This window comes from Ambystoma mexicanum, chromosome 1p, assembly GCF_040938575.1.
Source record: "Ambystoma mexicanum isolate Mex_15411 chromosome 1p, UKY_AmexF1_1, whole genome shotgun sequence".
NCBI classification, from domain to species: Eukaryota; Metazoa; Chordata; class Amphibia; order Caudata; family Ambystomatidae; genus Ambystoma; species Ambystoma mexicanum.
Genome location: NC_090921.1, coordinates 1,354,239,549 through 1,354,252,817, shown reverse-complemented (window position 1 = coordinate 1,354,252,817; position 13,269 = coordinate 1,354,239,549). Strand labels below are relative to the sequence as shown.

General features: G+C 45.8%; 1 protein-coding gene across 1 annotated transcript in view; it reads right to left on the bottom strand.

Annotated features, from left to right (window-relative positions):
* CA11 (carbonic anhydrase 11) overlaps positions 1-13,269 on the bottom strand; it is a 1,189,254-nt gene that overhangs the window by 13,056 nt on the left and 1,162,929 nt on the right. The window lies entirely within an intron of this gene.

The window sequence follows — 13,269 nt, the reverse complement described above, 5'->3', positions numbered from 1 at the left end:
GAGGGTAGCCATGCAACCATATGGTACAGCAGACAGGTTGGTCAGCGGGGAGGGAGAAAGAGAAAGTAGATGAGAAGAGGAAAGTTTTGAGCTGGTTCTGGAACTTCAGGTGGTCCAGCTCAAGTTTGTGAGGGGCAGGGAGGCCATTCCAGAGGGAGGTACCTGCAGAGAAGAGAGATCTACCCACCACTCTCTGCCTGGAGAAGCGCCTAACCCATAGAGAGTTGGAGGTAGCTGAGCGAAGGGCTTGAGAAAGAAGGTATTTTGGAAGAGAGTGTTGGATGTAGTGCGGGCCCCGGCCCCAGAAAGCCATGTGGACAATGCAAAGGGTCTTGAACTTACTTGGTCCTTGCAGCCACGCGGACCCAGTGGAGAGATTTCTGGGCTGGAGAGATACTTTTCCTGGGCTTGAGGCAAAGGAGAAGTCTTGCAGTTCTAATCTGGATTAGTTGTAGAGGGCAGAGGGTAGAGGAAGGCAGTTTGAGAAAGAGGCTGTTGCAGTAGAGTCCAGCATAGAGAGAACCAGGACCAGACAGTGAGCTTCTGCGGGAATGAGAAAGGGAAGAGTCCATTTAAGAAGATGCAGCTGGTAGTGGGACTTCTTGGTGACATCCGAGATGTGAAGAGAGAAAGAGAGAGTGGAGTTGAAGATGACAACAAGGTTTTTTTGCCTCACAGGAAGGCAAAGGAAGAGGGCCCAGGGTGGGCAGCCAGAATGAGGGGGGAAAGAAGGTGCATGGGTCCCAATGAGAAGGATCTCCATTTTACTGGCATTAAGGCAGAGATCGTTAGAGGCGCACCAATCCTGAATCATGGATAGACAGTCAGGAATGAGTGAGAGGAGAGGAGGCCGAGGGGAGCATGAAGGAAAGCTGAGTGTCATCCGCATAACACTGAAAATTAGAGGAGAAGGTAGAGATCAGGTGGGCCAAAGGGGTAAGTAGAGTTTGAAAAACAGGGTGAGAGGATAGATCCCTGGGGAACAACACAGGTAGAGAGAGAGGTGGCAGAGAGAAACGGACCAAGTTATATGTGGGAGGGGCAGTGTAAGAGGAAGGGAGTCAGCCACTCCAGGGCCTGATCTGTGATGCCCAGGTTCTCACAGTGTCGATTGATCAAGATGGTGTGGTTGACCATGACAAAAGCAGAGCAAAGATCAAGGAGGATGAGGACAGAAGGAATGCTGGAATCAAAGTTACAGAGCAGATCTTCATGGGTGTTCAGGAGAGCAGTTTCCATGCCTCTGGCAGCTCTGAAGCCAGACTGATGGTCATGGAGACAACCAACAGTTTCAGTGTGGAGAGTGAGCTTGGAGATGGCCAGCTTTTCCAAGAGATTTCCCAGAAAAGGGGTGATGGAGATTGGGCAATTGTTTGCCGGGCAGGTAGGATCGACAGATGGCTGTTTGAGAACAAGGCGCACAAGGGAGTGCTTAAGGGGAGATGGGAAATTTCCAGTGGTGAAGGAGTGATTACAGAAATCGCCAAGGCTGGAGCGAGGGTGTCCATATGGTCCTTGATGGTTCTGGAGGTCCAGGGGTAACACCTGTTTGGATGACAATTTCATAGATCGGACTTGTCTAGAAACCTCGTCAGGTGTTGTCAGGGAGAAATAGGAGAAAGGAGGAGGAGAGGGAGAGATGGCCAAAGGGGGGCCGATAGAGAAGAAGGGAGATGAGATAGAGGCCGGGCAGGTAGGATCGACAGACGGCTTCTTGAGGAGAAAGTGCACAAGGGAGTGCTTAAGGGGAGATGGGAAATTTCCAGTGGTGAAGGAGTGATTACACAAATTGCCAAGGCTGGAGCGAGGGTATCAATATGGTCTTTGATGGTTCTGGAGGAGCAGGGGGAACACCTGTTTGGTCAACAATTTCATAGATCGGACTTGTCTAGAAACCTTGTCAGGTGTTATCAGGGAGAAAGAGGAGAAAGTAGGAGGAGAGGGAGAGATGGCCAAAGGGGGGCTGAGAGAGGAAGAGGGAGATGAGATAGAGGACAGGCTATCCTGTGTTTTAGAGCAGAAGTAATAATAATAATAATAATTTATTTTTACATAGCGCTACACACCCATATTGCTCAGAGCGCTCAAATAACAGAAGACATTATTATCCCACAGAGCGGTGCTCATTTGATCAACCTCGGAAAGATGAAAGGCTGAGTTGACCCTGTGGGATTCAAACCTGTGACAGCAGGCTGCACACAAATGTCAGAGGCAAGCGCTTAGCTTGCTGTGCTATCTGACCGGCTAGTGAGAGACCAGAGCCATACAGAGGGAACTGTATGTACCCTTTTTGGAGCGGTAGAGACTGCATAGGATTGGCCAGTTACTTGCAGATTTTAAAGAGTTTGGCCGTGTTGTTAGAGGCTGCAGAGATGCGGGCTTGAATGTACTCTCTTCTTGGACAGGACAGAGTCTGTATTGCCTTTGGAGCAGGCAGCAGGCAGTTTGTCAGAGGATGCACCAAAGTCCTCCACTTCCTCACAGCCTTCCCGCGCTTGCATTTTAGGACTGCAATGTCAGAATCATACCACGAGTTATACTTGGAGGTAGGCTTCAGCCAGATTCTCATGACAGGGGCAAGCATGTTCAGGGTGTTGGAAATAGAAAGATGCAGATTATAAATGGCTGTATCAGGGTGTGAGTCTGCCGCAGGAGAAGGAGGAGCAGAGAAAGTGGATCTATGTGATCACTGCAACCCCCATAATTGCGACAGCCGAAAATGCTGACCTTTAAAATTCTTTTATTTAACCCCCTTTACACCACATACATATGCGTGGGGACACCCCCACGGCTCCCCATATTACTATAATATCACCCCCCACATATATATTGGGTCTAATGGGGGGTGTTAAAAAAAGTTGAACATTTCGGCTGTCGCAATTATGAGGGCGACATTTTGGGCCATTACTGAGAAAGTAGAGGCAAAAACATCCACTGACACACGCTTCATTGGGCAAATGACAGAGAAGGTAGGTGGCAGTGCTGGGGCTGGGGGTGGCATTGACTGAGGGATAGAGAGTTTTAAATGAGAGGAGAGTAGAAAGGCCGCAGTCCAAGAGAGAAGAGTGGAGAGAGGGTTAGAGAGGGGAATGTCTGAGATGATGAGAACATCCAAAGTATGTCCAGCAGAGTGTGACAGGCCAGAGGTCAGAATGGAAAGAGAGTGTCACAGAGGTTGCGGAAAAGCCCAGAGGAGAGATTAGAAGCATTCAGGTGGATGTTGAGATCTCAGAGGAGGAGACGTTGAGAATTAGAGGCAAGGAGAGAAGAGGAGAGGTCAGCCCATTCAGAGAGGAAGAGGGCGACCTGGCCAGGTGGCCTATGGATGGTGTTCACAGTTGGGGAGAGGCCAGGAGAGATACAGAGCCTGCAGACCAGGCAGAGGAGGAAGATGAGGGTGCCAGAGAGGTGGCGGAATGAGTAGCAGGAGAAGGGAGGAAGTTGATAAGGCGCTGGAAACACCTATCAAAAAGGAGGAGACGGTGCATAACCAAGACAGTGCTATTCAGATAGACATTAATGATGGTCTTGGAGGAGTGGAGGAGTGGAAGGGGGCCAAGAGGACCTCCCACCTAGTGCCAGCGTCAATGGGAGAGGAAGAGAAAGGAGAGAGTACAGAGACCATATGGAGTTCCATAGGTCTGGAGAGGGGATGACAAAGAGGATGTCAGAGAGAATCTGTCTGGAGGAAGCACTGGTGTAGGTATCAGCGATAGGGAGGCCTGGGTTGGAGACCAGGATGTCCCTCTTGAATTTCTTACTTCCAGACTTAGTGAGAGGAATAGCGTAAGAGATAGAGCAGGAGTTAGAGAAGATGGGAGGGACAGAGAGCACCATAGGGGGTGCGAAGAAGGTAGGTGGAGGAGAAGGGGGTGAGAGAAGAGAGAGAGTCCTACAGCCCAGTGGCACACAATTCACAATGCACAGGGGAACGAGGAGGAGGGTGTTTCAGGGTCAAAACAAAGTAAGACACGGGAGGGGAACCAGTAACTCACAACATTGAAAGGCACGCCTTTCGGGGGAGGGGAGAATCCAGGTGGGAGCCTATAGAGAAGCATCAGTGCTACTTGGCCAGTGCCTCTATTTCTATGGACATGCATCTGGTGTGATAGGAGCAGTTCTCCAAAAAGTGTAGTTGCATTGTCACTGAACCAGATCTCCACCAACCTTAAAAGCTAGCACTTTTTGACTTCAAATACATCTTGGATCTCGCAGAGTTTAATTGTTGGTCACTCCAGTCTTCAAGGTGCATGGCCTTGGGCCTGGTTGTTCTGGCGGGGTAAACTTGTGTGGCTGATGGGTATCAGATTTTGGTGTGGACTCCTTAAGGAAGTCGGCTGGGAATGGGAGAGCAATTGAGTTAGTTCTCAGATTCTTTATCTTTTGTGATTGATGTAAGAGGAAATTCTGGGTTTGTGTTTTTTTTCCAATGGTCATGGAGCAATTTAGAAAAGCTTTAGCTTTGGGGTTTATTTTCTCTGACAGATGGGGTGTGTACATGGGGAGACATAGCCCATGCTAGGATAAGCCTCCTGCCCTTGTGGAACCTCGCTTGATAGAAGGAAGGTGCCAAAGATTGCAAGATTCCAGTTGTTTGACTTGATTGAGGTAGTGCTTGTGTCACACAGACCAATTGTTAATTTCCCATAGAATGGGTTTTTGCTCTCTGTGAAAAGTCTTAGGCTCTGGGGAACATTGGTTCAGTTGGGGTATTTTGGGGTATTTTTGGTGAGCCCCAAATACAAAGGTCTACCTGATGTTATTCTTATATTGGGATCATGAGCGGTAAGCCAAAAACTGGACCTGGTGTGCGCTAGGTAAAAATTTCATTATCATGTGGTATTTTATCCTTGGTATCTTTTCGGCAGTATCTCAGAATATACTTAGCAGGACACCTGGGCATTGTCATGTATGTAATCAGCCCTTTATGGTATGACCCAATTCACAGTGATCTGTTATGCCTTGGGTTTTTCCACATGCAATAAAACGAAAATACCACATCAGCTCTACACCTGTCTCAATGCTATCACAAGTAACCAGGACACATAACAAATAGATCAGGGCTGACTTGTTTCTTTTATATATGCTTCATATGCAATTAGAATTTATGAGAAATTCAAACAATATGTATACATGGCATTCCCTGTGATTCAAAATGAAAATGAACATCACTGCGAACATATTTCATTTGTAATGCTTCCCCCCGTGGTAAGGAGCTTTTTCTCACAATGAACTTCAAACACCTTTTTTTGCAATAGATGGCCAGAACACTGCTAAACTGACCTTGAAATGTATCAGCTGTCTTTGTAAGCCAAAAGAGAACACATAAAACTAACTACGCTTATGAGTGCAAATAGAAGCGATCATCAGCATGTAACAAACACATCCTGTGCACCTCACTTATACTGTGATATCACCTAAAGCACGCTTGGTTCTGTGTGCACTCAGACTGCAAGGCTGGAATTCCCTCTCTCCACTAAGCAGGTGAAAATCTCTCTCCATCGTCTGCCTGGACAGATCACGCACTGGAAAACGTTGCATCTGCTTTCCTCCCCTCTCTGCATGAATAACTCAGTGAGGTCCTCCAAGCCAGCCTGCCTGCACACTGACAGCAGAATGCCACGATTCTCCCGAGACCCAACCCCTCTGACTGAAAGCGCCTTTAAACCCTCTGTGTGATCTGCCCATAAAATGTATGCTTGCCTACAGAAAGTGTAAGAAAATGCCTGCCTATGACATTGATGTCACATGCCAGTCAAACACCATCTCCCTTTTTGAAGCCCCCGAAGGTTCCACAGGGCAGGTGTTCAGCCTGCACCGTTGACAGTGATTCAGGGCTGCAGCAAACGGATGCAAAAAGCATTATACTTCTGCACTGGTTCCTGCTGTGAACATTTAAAACAATAAGCTTGCTTTGAGCAAAATGGAATTCACATTCCTCCGCTCACATCTTGTCACGTCTTCACCGCAAAATAATTTGAATTCTTCATGTTTATTTTCTTTAGCATTTTTCCAATGTGCCGGCTTGTACTATTGAACTACACCAATATTTTGCATTCAAGTGCTATGGACTGAGCTCCCTTTAACATTAGTGTGGGGATAGATTAGGAATTTAGGGATGCTAGTGAGTTAGTAAATGGTTAGTCTTATATTGCATTGCAATTCACTCCTTATTGAACCATTGTGTGGTATTCACACACTCCTTTTATCTTGTATGTTTTCCAGGCATTCACAATACTGACTCACACCACACTTCTCCGAGAGCGCTACACCTCTTGTTGTCAGAGTCTGAGCTTACCAAAATTCTGCCCCAGAAGAAATTTGGAGCCCCATTTTCCCTACAGTTCTGGAACCATTTATTAAGAAGGAGATGAATGCCATACTTTAGACCTAGTTATCAATTTTGTGGAAAAATGAAAGCCAGTTCTATGTCCCTCAGGCATGGTATTGAAAGATAGATCTGGAATAAGTATATTCAGGATATTGGTGCGGAGGGTTCATTTGAAATTCTTCTTGACATTCTTCAAAATATCATCTACAAGGAAGAGTATTTTCACGTTGATGGGTCCTGAGCAGCAAAGGGCTTTAATCTTGGCTTTGGGGGTCATATTGGTTGACCATTGGCACCTGAATCTTCTTCATCTGCGAAGTTGGAGGTGTGTACCGTAGGTTTGACAAAAGAGGCACACACCCTTCAGCCAATCACGTTTATGCTCTATCAAAATAGACGTTGAGCATAAAAGTGACTCAATAAATAGCTGCTGTATATTTGTGCTACAAGAGCCCTTTTAAAGCTAGGACCTCAATCTATCAGGGTGTTTTCTGGTGGCCGTCTGTTCAAGGAAGTGGCAGCTTTAATGTACAAAGCTAGTATACCCTCTTGGGACAAGATCAACAGTGGTTCAGAAGTTCCCCGCAAATCTGTGGTGCTTTCCACGCATAAAATCCTCCACAAATACGCCTGCCTCATCTTCAAACCCTGCTGCCACATTGTTTTTCCTGTGCAGCCTCATGAAAAATCCTGTCCCTGCGGCAAACAACTATTAGGATTTCTGGGCCTCAGAAGCATCAGTAGGAAGAGGAGGGCGTCTCTGGAAGTTTTCCAGAGACATTTAAAGGTGCACCTACCTTGGCAATGCATACACTCGGGCTAAGGGATTACAGAGCCTGAAACTTCATTCGAAGTGCGGGATGTTAGTAGAGGCTCAGAGGCAGAATTAAGAGCATCCAGCCACCTGGTTCGGATGCCCGCCAAGTTTGCTTCCCTCTTTCAACTATGAGTCCCTACTCCACTTGGCATTCTGGCAGAATGATATTAATGAGTAAGAATGGATGCACTACGACTGGGGAGTGCAAGCAGAGCAACCGCTGCAAGTCCTTAGAATAAACACATGCTTTGTAAGCAAATGGAAGCCAAGATAACAGAAAATAAATGTCAGTCACCCACGCAAACCAATTTTTGTATTTCTTTTAAAAACGGCAGGTCTAAATTAATCCATTGCAAGGAACAGTCCCTTCTTCAAAGTAAGCCCCTGTTGAGTTTTTGTGTTAATTAGTTTAACTGTTTCTGAGCTGCAGGGCACAGCGAGGTTTGACGTCAGCTTCTGGAGTAAGTGGGAGGGTTACCCCAGGCTTGGCAAGCGCTAGGTCTGGGTCTCCTGCCAAGTCTCACTGAAGTAAACCTGCAGCCAGGGGGATAAGTGAGCGCCCAAAGAAACGATGGCTCTTCCTTTAGCAGCAGGACAATGGCAAAGCGCCTGTCCTGGCAGTGCCTGAAAGGGGCGATTAAACTCGCAGTGCCGCTGTGCCGCTGTACACCATGAATGCGGAGCCGTACAAATAAAATCAAAAAAGGAAAAGTAAATGGTTAATCAATCTTACTTTACTTTTACTTTACAACATTTGTTGAGTGCACTGTGGACCCTCGGGCATAAAGGCGCTGACAGATGGACACACATGTAACATATATGGTCGAGCCAGAGGGGCCGAGATGAGTTTTTTTTTAACCCTAAACTGTGTAAGAAGGTAATTATAACATAAACTGACCTCACAAATATCCGTCAAACACGTCTTTATTTCATTTACATCCGTGGTCTTTTTATTCAGAGGTTTTTAGGGTGAACAAGTTAACCACTGAACAAGTCGGCTGACTACGTGAAACTAAACCATGTCTATCTTAAAAATAAAGTTAGAATACTTCGATACAGCTGCTGTTAGCAATAGCTAAATTATGCAGAATTAGAAATAGGGCAATCCCAAATATTCGGCTTTTTGAAAGCAGAAATGCTCTCAGACTCCCATCAAGTGATGTCAGTCTGACGTTCTGACAACAGCTGGCGCCAGAGTGGCATTCTGTTTCTTTGCCCAATTCTCTCGACCTCAGTTGGCACGTTTTGCCCTGTAACCCAACTGCACACTGAAAAGCAAGTGGATTTCCAAAATGTTAATGAAACTATCAAATGTTGTATTATAAGCAGTGGTGACTGTGCGCGGTATAAATACCTTTAACATTAACATTAACATTAACATATAACACACATCACTGATATGAATGTATATTCCTGTCAGTAGAACTGACAGACCACAACACACAATTTAGGAATAGGCCCAGTTGTTAGGGTAAGTAGCAACAAACAAGGCCATACCATCACCTTTCGTTAATGTTCATCAAAGGGCTTTCCCAAATTGACGCGACACGGAAGAAGGCAGCATCAGATGTTAGCCTCATTGATACCGGTGTCCTGCCTTCATGCAGAAACGCAGCTTCTATGCCTCTCTCGGCATGTTCTGTCCCTTGGAGGCCAACGCCAGTTCAGCGAGGACTCGGCCAACAACCATCTCATCACTAAGGGCCTCATTAGGAGTATGGAGGGAGCCATGCCCTTAAATAAGGGCATGGCTCACTCCATACCGGGTTCCTGTACCGGGTTCTGTGAATGAGGAATTACCGGGTCATTCCGACCTTGGAGGACCCGGTAATTCCTCATCCACAAAACCAACCCCATTCCCATTTGAGCCCCCATAGGGCTCAATGGGAATGGGGATGGAGCTAATAACGGGCCCGGTAATAATGGGCCCGTTATTAGCTCCTTGGTCCCCTCGCGGGACCCGGAAAGGACGTCTGGTTTTATCAGACGTCTGTTCCGGGTCCCGCTAGGGGACCTCGTAATCAGGCATCCCGTAATGAACGGTGCCAGTCCTGTACCGGCACCCTTCATTACGGGAGCGCCAGCCTCGTAATGAGGCACTAAGTCTTTGGATGCAGATGCTGATGTGATGTTGGTGCAAGGCTGCAAGGTCAAAAATATTGTAGATCACTTTCCCCCACCTCGTGCCTATGGGCCTCATTACGAGTTTGGAGGTAGCCATGTGCTATTAGCACCATGGCTGCCTCCAAACGGGGCTCTATTACCGGGTTCCCTCAATGAGGAATAATCGGGTCATTCCAACATTGGAGGACCCGGTTATTCCTCCTTGAAGGAACCATTCCCCATTCCCATTTGAGCCCCCACAGGGCTCAATGGGAATGGGGAGGGAGGTAACAATGGGCACATTACAAATGGCCCGTTATTACCTCTCTCTTCCCCTCGCGGGACCCGGAAAAGATGTCTGGTTTTACCAGACGTCTGGTCCAGGTCCCGCAAAGGGAACCTCGTAATCAGCGCTCACGTAATGAAGGGTGCCAGTCCCGTACCGGCACCCTTCATTACGTGAGCGCCAGGGTCGTAATCAGGCCCTATGTTTAGTTGTAATTTCCACAACACAAATATTGTAGGTTTTTATGTACCATAGAAATTATTGCAATTATCTGTCAAGGTCCTTAAACAATTGCCGTTGAGTTGTGAGAAGCAGCACTGACAAAATACAGTCAATTCTTTGTTCACCTTAGTGCCATCAACCTTGCCCCAGAGTGGCCATTTCAGAAGAGTCCATTTGCCCAGGTCAGTTCTGGTTTGGGGAATCCAGCCCGCAAAAGTCCACTTGCTCTTGGCGAGTTCAGATGATATCCAAATGCTGCGATGTTTCATCTTTCTTGGGCACCATATGAAGTTCCAGCCACCGAGTACATGCTTGCGACAAGAGGTGCATAACAGTAGCACCTCAACATTGTCCAGTTTACTTTGCGTCCTGAAATTTCGGTCCTGCCCACCAGTGAAGTCAGCCTCATTGAAGCATCTTCTTAGACTAATACGATATCACCTTCATAGAGCCAACATTTTGAGGCTGACAATGCATACCAAGCAGTGGTCGAAGTGTACGAAAAGAAGTAGTGGAGCTATGTTCCCTGCTGGCCTGCACCCACTTCCCACAAACCCCATCACCACGTCCCCTCCCACACACAATACACACCCCCAAACACTTGCACCTGATGTTTAAGAGAACGTTCAGTGCAGTGCACTGGAAGTGCAAGTTGCAACTTCTTCCTACACTTTTATTTTAAAATGAAACCATTTCGGAACGGTTTCTTTTTAAAATAAAAGTATAGGAGCTGTAAAAGGTAATTTAAAAAAGTATAGGAGCACCGCTCCCGACCACTCCCGCTCATTTCGACCACTGATACCAAGAAGGTTTGATGAGAGCCGACCTCACCATGTTCACAAATAGGTGAGGCCAATCAAAGCGTGTGCATGCTTTTACACGGTTTATGGTCATTGCATCGAATTATTACCATCGACGGAACATTCCATCAAAGAAATTGTATCGAAAAAAATTGCATCAAATACATTTTTTTAAAACATTTTTTAATGAGGGGACCCAAACCCTGTTTTTTACCCTTTAAAGAACATTAAAATTAAACTAAACCCTTTACCTTTAAACAACATGCATTCGATGCATATTTTTTCGATGCCATTTTTTCAAAGGAAAGGCCTTTGATGGTAATGCATTAGATGCAATGACCAGATACCCTTTTACACATCTAGCGAACCTAGCATTATAAATGCCATATCATATCATCATATCTGCAACAGGCTCGTGTGCTTTTCTCTCTCTTTGCAGAGTTAGGGCGGGTTTCTGCATGTTGTCTGCAACATGTCTTCACACATCAAGGCTTATTCTCAGTTACATGACGTGGGTTAGCAATCTCCAAACGATTTTCAAAGTCTCACAATATTTTTAAGGCTGATTGCTCTGAAATTCTCAGTGTGTCGGTGGTTTATAAGGTTTCAGAAGAACTATGACCAAGGCTTGTCTTTATGATGGAGGTAACATATTTCCTTTAAAGGTAAGGTTAAAAAGTCTACTTGGACTCCGTAGAACTCCACTGGAAGACTATCCTTCCAGAAACCTTTCTTCATGTTCAGGCAAAGAATGGTTCCACGGATCCCACCACAGATGTATTTTCCCCATTAACATTCATGTATCGTCCGCCAGTTAAAGTAGAGTCATATGATTAAAGAATTAATCATATGACTCCCGACAGATCGTTCTTTCCTTTTAGATTGTTCCAGCAATTCACATTACCTCTCATATTCATCAATGACCACAACCCTGGTAAAACCAGTGTTCGTGCTCAACTTTATCCTTAGCTCCACAATGTCCTTGTCACTGGTTAGACTTTGAGTCGATGCAGTAGTGGAGCGCTCTTTCCTTGTAGATTTGTACAGCAGTTCACAGTGCCTCTCATATTCATCAATGACCACAACCCGGGTAAAACCAGTGTTCGTGCTCAACCTTATCCTTAGCTCCACAATGTCCTTGTCACTGCTTAGACTTTGAGTCGATGCAGTAGTGGAGCTCTCTTTCCTTTTAGATTTGTACAGCAATTCACAGTACCGCTCATATTCATCAATGACCACAACCCGGGTAAAACCAGTGTTCGTGCTCAACATTATCTTTAGCCCCAAAATGTCCTTGTCACTGCTTAGACTTTGAGTTGATGCAGTAGTGGAGCGCTCTTTCCTTTTAGATTTGTACAGTAATTCACAGTACCTCTCATATTCATCAATGACCACAACTCGGGTAAAACCAGTGTTCATGCTCAACCTTATCTTTAGCCCCAAAATGTCCTTGTCACTGCTTAGAGTTTGAGTCTATGCAGTAGTGGAGCACTCTTTCCTTTTAGATTTGTACAGCAATTCACAGTACCTCTCATATTCATCAATGACCACAACCCGGGTAAAACCAGTGTTCGTGCTCAACCTTGTCCTTAGCTCCACGATGGCCTTGTCACTGCTTAGACTGTGAGTCTATGCAGTAGTGGAGCGCTCTTTCCTCCTTGCTCCTAATAGTTTGGGCACGTCCCAGAGACAGCATGTTGCACTCTCTCAGATAGTAGTTTTTTGATCTGATATTTTCTTTTCCTAAGTATTCCTTGTGGGATGGAGTCTTTCGTTACTGCGTACCACAATGCTGCATGCATGGTCTCCTGCTTCAGTTTAGAGCCTTGAACGCTTCTGTGCAGCATATGCAGTAAAACAACCCCTTACAAAGTTGTGTTGACACAGAAAAGGTCAAGCCAGATTGTGGAGAAGGAAATGCGCCTAGCACTGAGGGTGCTGCTGGCTCAGAGACCACGCTTGGTGGTTGGAGAAGCTCGTATGTTTTCTACCTTCTGAAATATTCACAGACTTAAACGGATGAAACATTAGGCTACCTAGGTGCCCGCAAACGGATATCGTAGCACCGTGCCTGGCTGCCTCTGCCAGCTAGTACCTCAGAAAGCTCTGGTTTTCTTACCACAGTTTCTGGATGGGGTGTTTTCCTTGCTGGCCGCTAAGTGCTTAGTTTTTGGCGTGCGTGCCTATGCTTTCGGCACAATGGGAGGTTGCTCAGCTTTAAGGTTCTGCCTTGAGGTTGTTGTTAAAACTGAGGGTCATTGGAATCGTTTCCCAAATGTGCTAGTGTAACTATGAAAGTGCCCCCTTAAACGCACCTCTGACAGCAAGGCATGCTTCTAGTTCAGTTTTGAGAAGAACAAAACAAAACCGACTGTTGAAAGGAGCCCAACCCAGATGAAAAATGCCTAAAACAGATGTAGACCAAACAATGATGACACATGATTAATAAAGGGAAACTCGTTTTCTTTATATCTATTACAAGGACCCTCTGAACTTAATGGTCCTGGACATTAATAATTGGGGAAGAAATCCAGGAAAAACAAGATCGAAAATATGTTTCCATTTTATTTTTTCATGAATCGTTCAATCAAAACATGTGCTGCCTCAATTTACTTTGGACTGATCAGATCACATATATGGAAAAGGTATGCAACGATATCACAATGACCCCTCCTTTAAGACTTACATGAAAATAATTGTTTTTAACCCA